This window comes from Phoenix dactylifera, chromosome 16 (genome assembly GCF_051530095.1).
Source record: "Phoenix dactylifera cultivar Ajwa chromosome 16, Ajwa_hap1_PhDact_Kaust_v1.1, whole genome shotgun sequence".
Taxonomy (NCBI): Eukaryota; Viridiplantae; Streptophyta; class Magnoliopsida; order Arecales; family Arecaceae; genus Phoenix; species Phoenix dactylifera.
The window spans coordinates 1,611,962-1,624,787 of NC_143205.1; the positions used below are offsets into that span (position 1 = coordinate 1,611,962).

Here is a 12,826-nt window from a genome sequence, read left to right on the forward strand (position 1 = left end):
TAGCCTAAGTAAATAGATCCATCATTAAAAAAGTTTAGTCAATTACAAAATTCAAATATTCATTTGGTATCAGGAAGAAAAATCAGCTCTCTAACTAATAACTTTATCACTCAATATTTGATATGTCTATACAATAAAGAAACATATATTTATATATTCATATCAGAAATCAATCAGCAGTCATGCGGTAAATGATGCGAAACTCAAAATCATAGACATATGTTACAAAATACATATTATCGATATAGGTGATAGTGTACAAGAATTCTTATCTCTACCAAACGATAAATTCAGGCACACAATAAGTACCTACTATACCTCGATCTACAAACTATGGTGCAGAGTACTCTGAAACCTACTCAACACCTTCTTACTCAAATTGTTGCTGCCCTATAGAATCACACAAAAAATCATAAAGTGGAAATCAACAACCTAAAACCTTCTACTAAAATCCACCAGGGGTCCACCATTGATCCCCCTAAATCTCTGTCCACAAATCCTTTGGATCAACTAGAGAAAGAGGAGAGAGAAAGAGAGAAGAGAGAATCAAATAGAGGGAAGACCATGGAGTCTCTCTCTTTCTCAAATAGAGAGGAAGGGCATGGGAGTTTCGGTTTGTCGATGGCAGTGGCTTAGAGCGGCGTTTGGCCGTAGCATCACTAGTGATAGTGATTGGTCCGCGGAAGTGAAACAGAAAAGTAGAAAAATAGGGGATGGATGGAAATCATCTATGCTCACAGTCAGCTCAATGACCGGCAGCCAATACCTTGCCGTGTCGTTAAGGAGCAGTCGAGGGTGGTCGTAGCCTCGGCAACAAGTAGTGATCACTGGTGGTGGAAGAAACAAAAAGAAAACATGGAATATAAGCCAAAATAGGGGAGCCCTGTTCAAGAATAATCCGACGACTTGCTGATCTTAATCAAGACAATGATGATGTCCATGGGACCCAAAAAAAAGAAGGGAGAAGAAGGGTCAAAGGGACGATCCATGCCAGCAAAAAAAAATGGATTCTCTATAAAAAGACTCTTCAATAATCAATCCATTCAAATTACTTTATTTTTATCTCAATCTTTTATCCTAAGAGTAGGTGTTACTCATATTTTCTACCATAGCCCAGCGAGACATCCTTCTACCGTGATCTAGCGCTGCACCCCTATCCAATTCCATCTTCTTTGAATGGTAGTATGAAGGTGGCGAATGTTCTTGGAGGTCAAGGCATCTGGATCCATACTACTCTTTATTTTTTCTTTCAATCAACATTATTTCGGCTAGTTCAACGCCGATAGCATGCTAGCGCATGCATCTACCCCCTGCCCAAACAAGCTTAGCAACACGCCTTCTATGAACTAACTGAATTCCCTAGAAACTTGAGTTCTTAGGCTCACTTAAAATGGGATGGATAGGGCAGCAACATGCCTCCGATAAGGTCAATGGCTTCCTGGCACTCAATTGATGCAATGCGGTCCCTTCTCTATCTTTGCCCATGCCAGCTTCCCTAACCCCCACACCCTCTTCCTCAAAATGGGTGGTTGAACCATTGTCGCCAATGCCATGGTTCTGGCCCTCAACCCCTAGTCTAATGGCTCTCCTTCATATCCTTCCTCTTTAATGTCACCAACCTTGAAGTCCACTCATCCTCCAATCCAAGGACCTCGTCACCATAACCCCCATGCCCTCTTCCTCAGCTATCAGGCGTTGCCTAGTGACAAACACTTACGTGGATGGCATCTTCATCATTCATACAAGTAACAAATAGGAATAAAAATTGAGAAACTTCCATCAAAAATGAGTGATTGTTTACAAAAAAAAGGCCAAAAATGAGAATATTCTAGAGAAAAAAAAGAGAGAGAGCTTTCACAAGCTGAGGAATCCAAGAAAATGATATTGGAAGAAAAGCAACAATATTTCAATTTTTTCAATTTTTATCTAAGAAAGGGCAACTTGGATGACATTCCTCCAGAAGGGAATAATTATTAAAAGCAATCAAAAGAAATACTTCGAAAACAAGAAAAAAATTGAAAATTTTGGGGACCCATGAATCAAATCGACCCATTTCTTCAAAAGTTATGACCTTTCTTAACTTTGATCTACAAAGGTCGAAAGAAAGATAGAGGGGGAAAAAGAGATTTTATTTTTGGAGTTTAAGATCATACGATGATGTACTTCTTGTAAGCATTTTGGAGCTCAATGTCAGAGCACTTCTTTTGGAGACCAAAGATAGCATATAAATTACTTATCTTCTATCCCTTGAAGGCCACTGCAACCCCAACCACCGCACTGGTACCATAAACGACACTTTCTTCCGGTGCTGGAGCACTAGAAATAGTAGGAAAGTTTTAGGACAAGGCAAGCAAGGAGACATTCCCTATAAGCAAGCGAGAAAGTCTCATGATTTTGTGAGAGAAAAGGAAGATAGAGAGAGGAAGAAGAGAAGAAAGGCCTTGAAGAAACACCACTGCCTCTATCCCAAAGAAGGCATGGTGTCACGCTCTTCACATCTTGAAGAGGGGGTCATATGGCCTCTTGGGATGGCCATATGATTAGTTGGAAGATCACTACAAATTGTCAGACATTTGGCAGGATGAATGTGAATAAACATTGGATGATTTGGAGAATGAAAGATGTGAGCGAAGGATCAAAATAGAATGGGATAGTTAAGGAAAAATGGAAAGGACTTCGAATAAGCTGAGGATGGTAATTTCATTTTTTGGGATGAGACACTATCAATGTTTAGTGATGGATGGGCTGCTAGATCATACTGGGTCACAATGTGTCGATATGATAACTCAAAGGATCAAATTAAAAAATTTTAAAGCCAAACGGCAATAAGAGTATAAATTGTCAAAGTAGAGAGAGCGCTCCTGTAACTTTATCTTTTGTTGAGAAATAGAGGAAGACCCACATGGACTATAATTATTAATAGGGGTGACAAAACTAAGATAGGAAAATCATTTGGTAGTTAACAACTAATTACATGAACTAGTAATTTAACAAATCAAGCAAAACGATAATATAAACTACATACTCCTAAGTTAATATTATATCTCGATCCAATGTTTAAACTAGTCTCTCTCCCAAATGGCTCATATTTACTCAGTACTTAAGTTATAATATACAAATATCTCCTAACTCGACATGCTGAATGGTCTTGACTTGAACCCAACCTAACCTATAAGTGGGTCAGGGTTACTTGACCTACTAACCAAACAAGTTGGGTTACAGTTAGGTTGGCTGACTAGATAGGTACGGTTTAAAATTGCCACCCCTAAATATTACCTGTCTATTTTTTCTATGTGGACCATTCGAGAATTTAACCAAAATCTCTGGTTCTTAAGTAGAGGGGCATAACAACTATAATTAGCCATACTTCTTTCTTTTAGACATTGAGATTTGACATATTTACGCATCTTATAATTAGATAGTTTGTAAATTTTCATTCAAATAAATAAAGACAAAGTAACTTATCTAATGCCATTCACTATTCCAAATTACTTAGCCTCAAATATATATCATTTAGGGTTGGTTGGCTTTTTGCAATTAGACAAATTGCAAATTCAATTGCAGCAATTACAATTGAAAGTAGCTAATACAACTATTTGGTTGCCTCCAATTCAATTCAAACTTAAGTTGTAAATCCTGTGCTATCCATCTTATATGCTCTCACTCTTTCACCAACTTATCTTTCCCAATTGTAACTCCTATCCACTCGCTAGATAAAGCCGATACAGAAACAGATACTGCTAGCCGTAACGTAAAGAGTGGATTCTCCTCCCTCAATTACCAAGCTTACCGAAAGGCTAGTTTCCATCCATAAGCATTAGCAGGTACCTCGAGGGACAAAGCACGGAATGAAAGATTCTTCATATGCAGCAATGTTAATTAGCCGATGGATTCCGCTTTCAGTCCCTCTGACTTTTCATGTCGAGATGAAAATAGAGGGGGATTACCATTGAGAATTTGAGATTCCAATCCAAGCTGTCAAAACAACTGCTGCTTATTCAGGTACTGGTACTGGCTAATGTTTTTCTTTCTCCTATTCATTTCTCCTTGCACTTGCAAAATAAATTCTCAATACTTTTGCTAAAAAAGAGAAGATGAAAGTTATAATTTAAATTTATAAAATATTGATATGTTAGATATCAATTAACTATTATAGTCATATTATTATAAAAATATATTTAATAAAATAATCATATAATAATACAAATATGGTTGTTATGATTATAATATACTAATAAAATTATTATTTCATCATAGTGATCCTTCTTATAATCTGAATATAATATTATGAAAGTTCAAAATTATATTGCAATAACTATTATATAATAATTACTGCATAGTAATCATCAAACATATTTATTATAGTAATATAACAAAATTATTTATAACAACCATATTGTAAACATATATTATTATTTCAATAATTTATTAAGGTTTTATGAAAAAAATCTCTAGTAGAAAATTTCCAAAAATATCTTTTTTACGTGTAGACTGCTTCTCAAACTCTAGAAATGACACTTGTCACATAAATGGATCATCCAAATAAATGATAAACTAATCAATGAACAATATAGTCAATCAGAATATTTTCAATCTATGATCAATAAATTGTTTGGTTGATCGGTTGACAATATTAGGGTGTAAATTTATGGATGCAAAAAAGCTATCCATAAAGATTCTCTTTAAGAAAACTATCTAAATAATTCAAATATGGAGTTACTACTAAGAAATATAGCAAGGGTAGGTTTTGCCGAATATAATGATCTGAAAGTAGTTTTTGCTAAAAAAATTACCTAAAGTTAGCTATTTGTGGAAATAAAATTACCAATAAATCTCTCTATAAATACTGGAGATGGCTATCAGATGAAAAACCTTTGTGCAACAACATCTAACACAAGCTATGACTTAGAATTTTGCATCAGAGAGGGCTTCTCCATCTCATGAAGTTTCTTATTTCATTTTCATGTTGTTATCTTTCAACTACTATGCTTTTAGATTCTTTTTAAGTCTATAAATAATATTAAATCATGTTACAATTATTTAGAGCCATGCCTTACCATTTAAAAGAGTATATGAAAAGATGATATCAAATTATGGACCAAAAAAATAAAATGTCTGGAGATCAAATTAATACGCATTATGGTTGCACCCATTAATCACATGTTAAATCTTTAATCCTATTTAGTGAGGAAAATTAAAAAACCCATAAAATTCTTGGACATACAACTAAACCCTAAGTTAAACTCATAAGTTTAAAAGAAAATATTAAATGTATGAACAACTATGCATTAAAAGAACCGATGGGCCAAACATCTTGGATCATATATCTTGGAAAAATAGAAAAAAAAATTCCTACATGACTTTGCACATATGTAGTAAAACAATATGGCAAAGTAATCTCAGTTATATGTGTTGCCGGTTAAAACTCGATCTGACTGACGGACAAACTGACAGATGAACTGCTTTGCTCGATGCAGTTGGAGAAGCGAAGTACGACGCTAGAGCTATCTCTAACTACAGAAAATGATCAGGAGATTGTCGAAACGTATTCGGCTAGGGACCCTTCGATGGTTAAGTCAAGCAAAGTTTTGAGAGAAAATAGAAGAGATCAAAGAGAAGTAGAAGTTTTAGAATATGGTGATGAAGTTTCCTTCATCATACCTGGGGATCCCTAAGCCTGATATTATTAGAGAAGAGGATGAGAAAATGCTTTTCTAGATTTGCGGACGAGCAGTTGAGCTCTTTCCATATTCGCTGATCGGGGTAATGAGTATATTCTTTTTCAGGTGTGCTGTGATTAAGCGCTTTCGTTATCTATTAGTTGGTTAAGATATTCATTTTGAGGCAGATTGAATTCACATCAAGTTGTAACCTATTTGGAGATTTGATGGGTCGTTGAGTTCATTAGACAAGTATCATCATTTGATTCAGCGGACTAAGCTGTCAGGTGAAGTTTTAAAGATAGTGATCTAAGTTGTATTAATATGCTAATAGATTGAACTTAAACTTGAATATTTATGTCTCAACCTAATATTATTGATTAAGGCTCCATTTGGCAGAGCTTTTGAAGGGCCAAAAAGCACTTTTAGATAAGTAAAGGTGTTTGGTAAAAGTTTCGGAAAGTTGTTTTAGCTTTGCCAGAAATCTAAACAGCTTTTTTGGAGAAAAAGAGCAGAAGTACTGTAATTTGATCAAATAGAGAAGAAATTTTCTTTTTAATCTACTTAACTCAAACCTCTCAAAATAATAATAATAAACTAAGATAATTTATAAATGTAGGATTTTGATACACCAAGCCTCAACACTAGCAAGTTCCACCTTTTTGAATTTGGGTTGGATTCCTCTTCTAGTTAAAAAGAGGAATTGAGTAGAAAGAAAGTTAAATTTCTTTTACTTTATTCTCCTCAATATTATGGTCCAATCTCTCTATTTATACTAGCGAAGTCTACCATTTTCCAAGTTGGATTCCTCTCCTAAATGAGACCGATTTTTCAAAACAAAAGTATGTTTAACTTTTGAAAGAATCTAGACTTGACTCCTACATCAATTTGTCCTTCTATCATATTACCAAATTTATCCTGTACTAAAGTTTATGACTTCCTAATATTTCTCTTCATGATTAAGTCCCAGTTGTGGTAGATCTTGCTCCCACCTCTTGTCTAGACCTACTTGAATCAGAAAAATGGTTCATGCAAGTTAGGTGCTCCTTTTAGACCAGATCTCCCTTTGCTTGCAAAATGTAGCTGCTATTAAATGAAAACTTGGAAAAATGATTGTTTTCCCATCATGTGGCTAAACCTTTTAGCTTTCTAATTTGAAATTCATCCAATATTGTGATGTACTTATCTCTTTGAGAGTTAGCTAACAAACTTCTCATCATTACCAAATGTTGGAGACAGTTTGTGACTAGAGTTACAGACGTTGAAGCTAAAGGTACTAGTCAAGTTACAAGCTCTGTGAGTTGGATAATTTTCTCTACCAATTGATTGAGACAAAGCTTCATGTCATATTCCAGCAAGATAGAAGTAATCCTCATCTTTGTTCCTTTGATATAATTCAAGCACCAGCAACTTTTCTCCGATTTGCTTATACTGCTTGCATGGATGGATCATATACCAGGACTAGTAGGGGCCGGTTCCAACTTGGCTCGATCATAAAGATAGAAAGGTTCTTTCCATCTACTCAACATACGATCCTAACTTCCAATTTGCATGTGATCAATTTATCAAGTTTGAATTCAGATCCTGCCTAACCTGAAAGGAAGCTATTTTGCTCCATCTGGATTCGAGCATTTGAATCTAACCCACAAAAATGTATAACAATTATACATCAAATTAACCCTTCAGAAGCACATGACATCCAATATCAACCATTTATGAATACAAATGAGAATCCCTGCAAACCTTCTTTGTTTTATTTCTTCTGTAGCATGATAGGAAACATTCACCATCACAAAACAACTGAATGTGAAATGCAAATAAATTCTGGGGAGAGAATCATCCAAACTTGAAGGCTCTAGCCATTCAGATTCGATGCAAGAAGGGCCAAACATTTCAGAATCAGATCATGATCGTTTTATATCAAAGAAGATGACAGATCAACTTAGCACATCAATCATTTTGGTAAAAGCAAAGGCCTATTTCTTCGTATACAGACACCCATGCATTCCATTTTGTTCATCTTCCATGTCGATATGGCCAATCAACCCAAAACAGATTCCCAATGTGGTTAAGAATGAGATTCTTCCAGATATCCCCAAAAGAAAACTTTCGCTACCAACGCCTACAGAGAGGTGGAATATGACCAATATTATATATAAAAGCCTAAATTTTTGAAAAACTCGCATAGTCCCATACCCATAACAGTCATGCTTAAATTCCTCGATGCAAAGTCATTCTAGTTATCCTTCTAGTTATCCTCATTATTCCAGTGAACCGGAAATTTTCCCTGCAAAGTTATTCTCTTAACATATAATTATCATTTTTATACCCAAGGTCTCTGAGTTTCCTTAGACCTCAAATGAACTTGTTCAACAACCAGTCTATATAATCTCAGATTCCCTTCCAGGCATTGTGATACTCCTCATAAGACATGTAGGATCACCACCCTGATTAAACTTAACTATTTTACCTTTCAGACACAATAGCAATAATCTGGTTATAGTAGCTCCTTCCTCCGATGGATGACTATTTCTAGGTTTTTTTTCCGCAATAATTCCTGGACTTCTCAGTTACCAGCATTACTATAGACTAGAACATTTTATCACTTTCTTCGCCCACTATCAAGTTACAGAATTTCAGTTAACACCATTACAGAAAAAACATCCTAAAACTCCCAAATATCAGGCAAACAATAACACCCAAAAAAATTCCAGTCATTTCCACAAACTATTAGCGGACAAACAGCACGGGATTCGAAAGAGCACAAACTGTTCCTGTCAACTACAAAGAAAGATTTACGGAAATCCTACCATTGAAATTTGTTCATGGAACTAGAGGAAAGGCAAAATTCGATCCCGGACATAAAATAATGGGTAAAAAATCAAACTTTTATCAGTTATAAGGATGGAAACAAGGAAAACAAGAGAGGGGGAAGAGGAAAGGTCGAGGGGTTTGGGTATGGGACAATACCTGAGGGCCGGGCAAAAGCGCTTGCCTCAGCCTGTGGATGGCTGGCTGGAAAACAAAAGAGGTGAGAGATTTACGGAGACCTTCGAAGCTTCAAACCACGGCAACGCCGGCCACGTCCGGTGGCGAGGCGGAAGGAGATGGCTGGCGGCTTCCACGTCTGGTGGCGATTAGTGAAGGAGAGAGAATGGTGACGAGGTGGCCGATGATGGTGATCCACGGCGGCTATCCGCAGAGATCGAGAGATAAGAAACTGAGGTCTGGGCGAAACCAAAATTTGTAATTAATAATTAAGTAATGGAGAAATACCAATGCTCTATGAGCCGCCACAATAGAAATAATTTCTCTTATTGAACTCCTATGTATGATATGGATTGCAACAACTTTATTGGTTACACATTACATTATATGACGTATGGTAAGAATATACACCTAGAGCGTCACGGCATACTTCATTTAAGAATTAGAGTTGCTTTCAAAATTTGCATATAATATATATTTCCTCTCTCACATCTCTATTTCCGTACCTATTAAAAATAGATAATAGAGAGAAAACTCTACCCTCCCTAAAATCCATCTAGAAAAATCATAAAAATACCTTATCGTATAAAAGATATTTAGCTTGAGAAAGCAAGGATGCATGCGTGTGTATTCTATGGCAAGGTCGGCCACAACGGAAGCGGAAGGAGATGGCGGCAAGATTTGTTCCACATTCAATGGCAATTGGTAGATGAGAGAGAATGGCGATGAGGCAGCCGACAACAGTGATACATGATGGCAATCAGCAAAAATTGAGATAGAGATCGAGAGATAATAAACGAAGGACCAGGACGACAACTATGATCATGTGGCCATGCATACTGCATAGGAACAAGCCGCTATAATTGGCAACATCTATGGCTATGTAGTGCATGCTGTGTAGAACATAGTTTCTCTTATTAAACTATGAATTGTAACAAATTTATTGGTTATACCAATTACATTATATGACATGTGGTAGGAGATATTTATATGCGCAAAACTAGAGCTCCATGGCAGTATTCATCAAAAAATAAGATCCAACGGTGTCTAAATTAGTGTTTCTTGCCACCTCGAAGAAAAGAGGCAGAGCCTAACAAACCAACAAAATGCCATAATTTTATTTTCTTCCAATATCTCAACAATCATATCATACCATTTCTATCAAAACCTTATGAAACATTGTTAGATATAAAATAAACTCATTATATAAAAAGTATGATGAGTGTGTATTTTTCACACTAGAATTTTGCACATGCATTAAACATGATTGGGCACCAAAAAAGAGTCATGAAAGAAAATACCAAAGTTCACCCTGGGCAGGGCCTATAGGGAATCTATCAAGGTTTGGAGGGTCAAGATACTTTGGAATAGGATACCCTCCATTTTGTGTTTAAGTCTATTCTATCAAAAAAAGAAAAATCATAAAATACCTTTAAATCATCTTACTTTCAAAGTCCCATTACAATATTTGGTTCAAATTCTACATCATAACTAAAACCCCGATTTTTTATTTAAAAATATTTCAACTATAATTTTAAAAATAGCCTAACTTTTATATAAAATGGCTTATCCTGCATAATTGTTTTCCTTCTTCTTCCTCTTATTTTTCCCCCCTAATCCCACAAACTCAACCAAAAATACTTTTTTCCTAGCTCAAGAATTAGATAATCTTGAAGGGTTTTGAGGGACAAGAATTAGCTAACCCACTTTTTTTTAATCCACTTGATCATCTATTCTTTTTTATTGCATCTACCCCCAACTAGATCTTTGTAGACCACATTATATGATATGTAGAATGGAGATAAGATCATCTGAGTTTTTGGCAAGTTCACCTATTTATTGGCTACTAGGTCTGGGGGCTAAAACAAATCAATCCACTTATAATTGTGCTAGTCTTGGATGATATAAAACTAACTTGCCTATAAGAAAACCCATCCAATTTGTTTCAAAAAAGTTGGAGCAGTTTGGATGGACAATTAAATCTTTTGCCACCCATACATGAGATAATGATTTATCACAGTGAGTAAGAGATTGGTGTCGATGACCTGGGCTATAGTCTTGTCTCCACCTCATTTTGTTTAGATTTTCTCCCATCCTAATTATTATCATAAAAAAAAGGAAGTTGATATAGAAGGTTAAAGAAATTCAGAGGAGATCAAAACATTAGAATATCTTGGCTAATTTGTTACAAACAACATAGCAAAATACACTTTTAAAGTTCAAAGTAATTAGCTATCATTTTGGACTCCAATTATAATTTTAGTATTAAGAAAACCAATTAAAGATATTAAAATTAGATTAAGAATCTTTTCTAGTATATTGGTATCATATTGCCACAATTGGACCAATATTTCATACATTGTGTTGTTGAAATCATAACAATGACATAATCCTTGTTACCAACCTATAATTCAACATGTGCCATTGGGTATTTTGTGGAAATGACTACCGTATATTTACTCTTGATAACATCAACTAGATTTTTTTTGTTTTTGCAAAATTGATTGCTTTCACTTTTCTGTATTGGAATGTCCCTTGCCAAATCAACTCATTTTTACCCTCAAAGTAGAGATGGAATGCAATAAAAAATATGATGTATATGAAATAAAATATAGAGATAGCTCAAGAAAGAAAAAAGGGATAAAGAAAGAGAACCCTCTTCTCTCTCATCATTACCTACACCCATCACCATCTGCTATTCCATGGCTGCCTGCCACCTCCAACGATCTCCACTATCGTCCACCACCATCGAGGCTCCTACATTCATCCAACATTGCCGTTGATGTCCAGGCCACCCACCATCATCAAGGATCTTCATCATTGCCCACCACAAGGAATTATCTCTACCACCACTAATAATCTCCACAACCACCCACTATCATTGATGATCCTTATCTCTACCAACCATCAATAATGATCTTCATCATAGCCATCAATGCCAATGATGTCAAGCATAGCTATCACTATAAATAATCTCTACTATCGTCCACCATCAATGACGATCTTCACTACTATCTACCATCGAGAATGATCTTGATCACTATCCTTTATCGTCGACAATCTCTAACATCACCTACCATTAATGATGATTTCCAGTATCTCCAACTAATTACAACAATCTCCACCATTGCCCACTATCGTGAACTATCTCCACCTACTACTAGTGATATTCACGACTATCTACCACTACCAATGATCTCCACAATTGGCCATAATTGATTGTGTGTAGTCGTCGATCAATATTGGAGATGATGTACATATACAACCAAAGTGATGAACACATTATAAACTACTGATGTACACATATTGAACTAAAAATCCTTTTTAGTGATATTCATTTTTCAGGAAAATAGTTAAATTATCTAGGCATAGTGGTACTACAATACTGCTAGGAACAAAAAAAATTCTAGAAATTAGAAAAATTAAAAATTGGATGTGATGGATGTGATGAAGCTATTATCATGGCAATAATGAGCCAAGCTAATATTTATCTTGAATCTCCAATTGAATCTAAAAACTACACATTCTCAACTTTGTAATACGATTTATTCGGCATGCTTATAATTGTATAGGTGACCTTATCCCTACTAAAATATGTGCATAGTAGTTGAGCATGTATGTGTCCCTCATTTTAAATGTATGCATCAATAGTTTATAATGTGTGCATCTTTTGAAACATATGCACAATATTCATGTGCATCATCTATTTAAGCTATATGCATCACCAAGTTAAAATGTTGGCACTAGCTGAAATGTACGATGTATAACTTTTTAATATCTTATAATAATGTGTCACTTGTTGTCTAATGAGCATTATCTGTTTAAGATGTGTGTATCACCTATTTAAAATGTGATACATCAATAATTGAGCATGTATAGCTTGCCTATTTTAAATGTGTTTATTGTTGCCAACAACTATTAGCAGAATTAGTTGGCATCTCTATGTTAAGGGCTTGCCATTCAGGATGTTCAGAATTCAAATCTTATTGCTCAAAAAATAATATGCATATCATCTTTTTAAAATGTATACATTAGATTCTAGTGTATGAGCTTCTTAAGTTGTATGCATCAGCAATTGGAAATATGTGCATCAATTATTTAAATATATGCATGCAACTTTTTGTCATACTCCAATGAGTACATCATCTTTTTAAAATTTTATCACATATTTAAAAAAT

At 35.1% G+C, this 12,826-nt stretch overlaps 1 protein-coding gene across 1 annotated transcript in view; it reads right to left on the minus strand.

The window, feature by feature from the left end:
• LOC103704778 (dolichyl-diphosphooligosaccharide--protein glycosyltransferase subunit DAD1) overlaps window positions 1–8,981 on the minus strand; it is a 30,017-nt gene extending 21,036 nt beyond the window's left edge. Inside the window, 1 exon segment of the mRNA XM_088712355.2 lies at window positions 8,631–8,981. The gene's annotated coding sequence lies outside the window, so the exon portion shown is untranslated.
• Window positions 8,982–12,826: the final 3,845 nt, after the last annotated feature.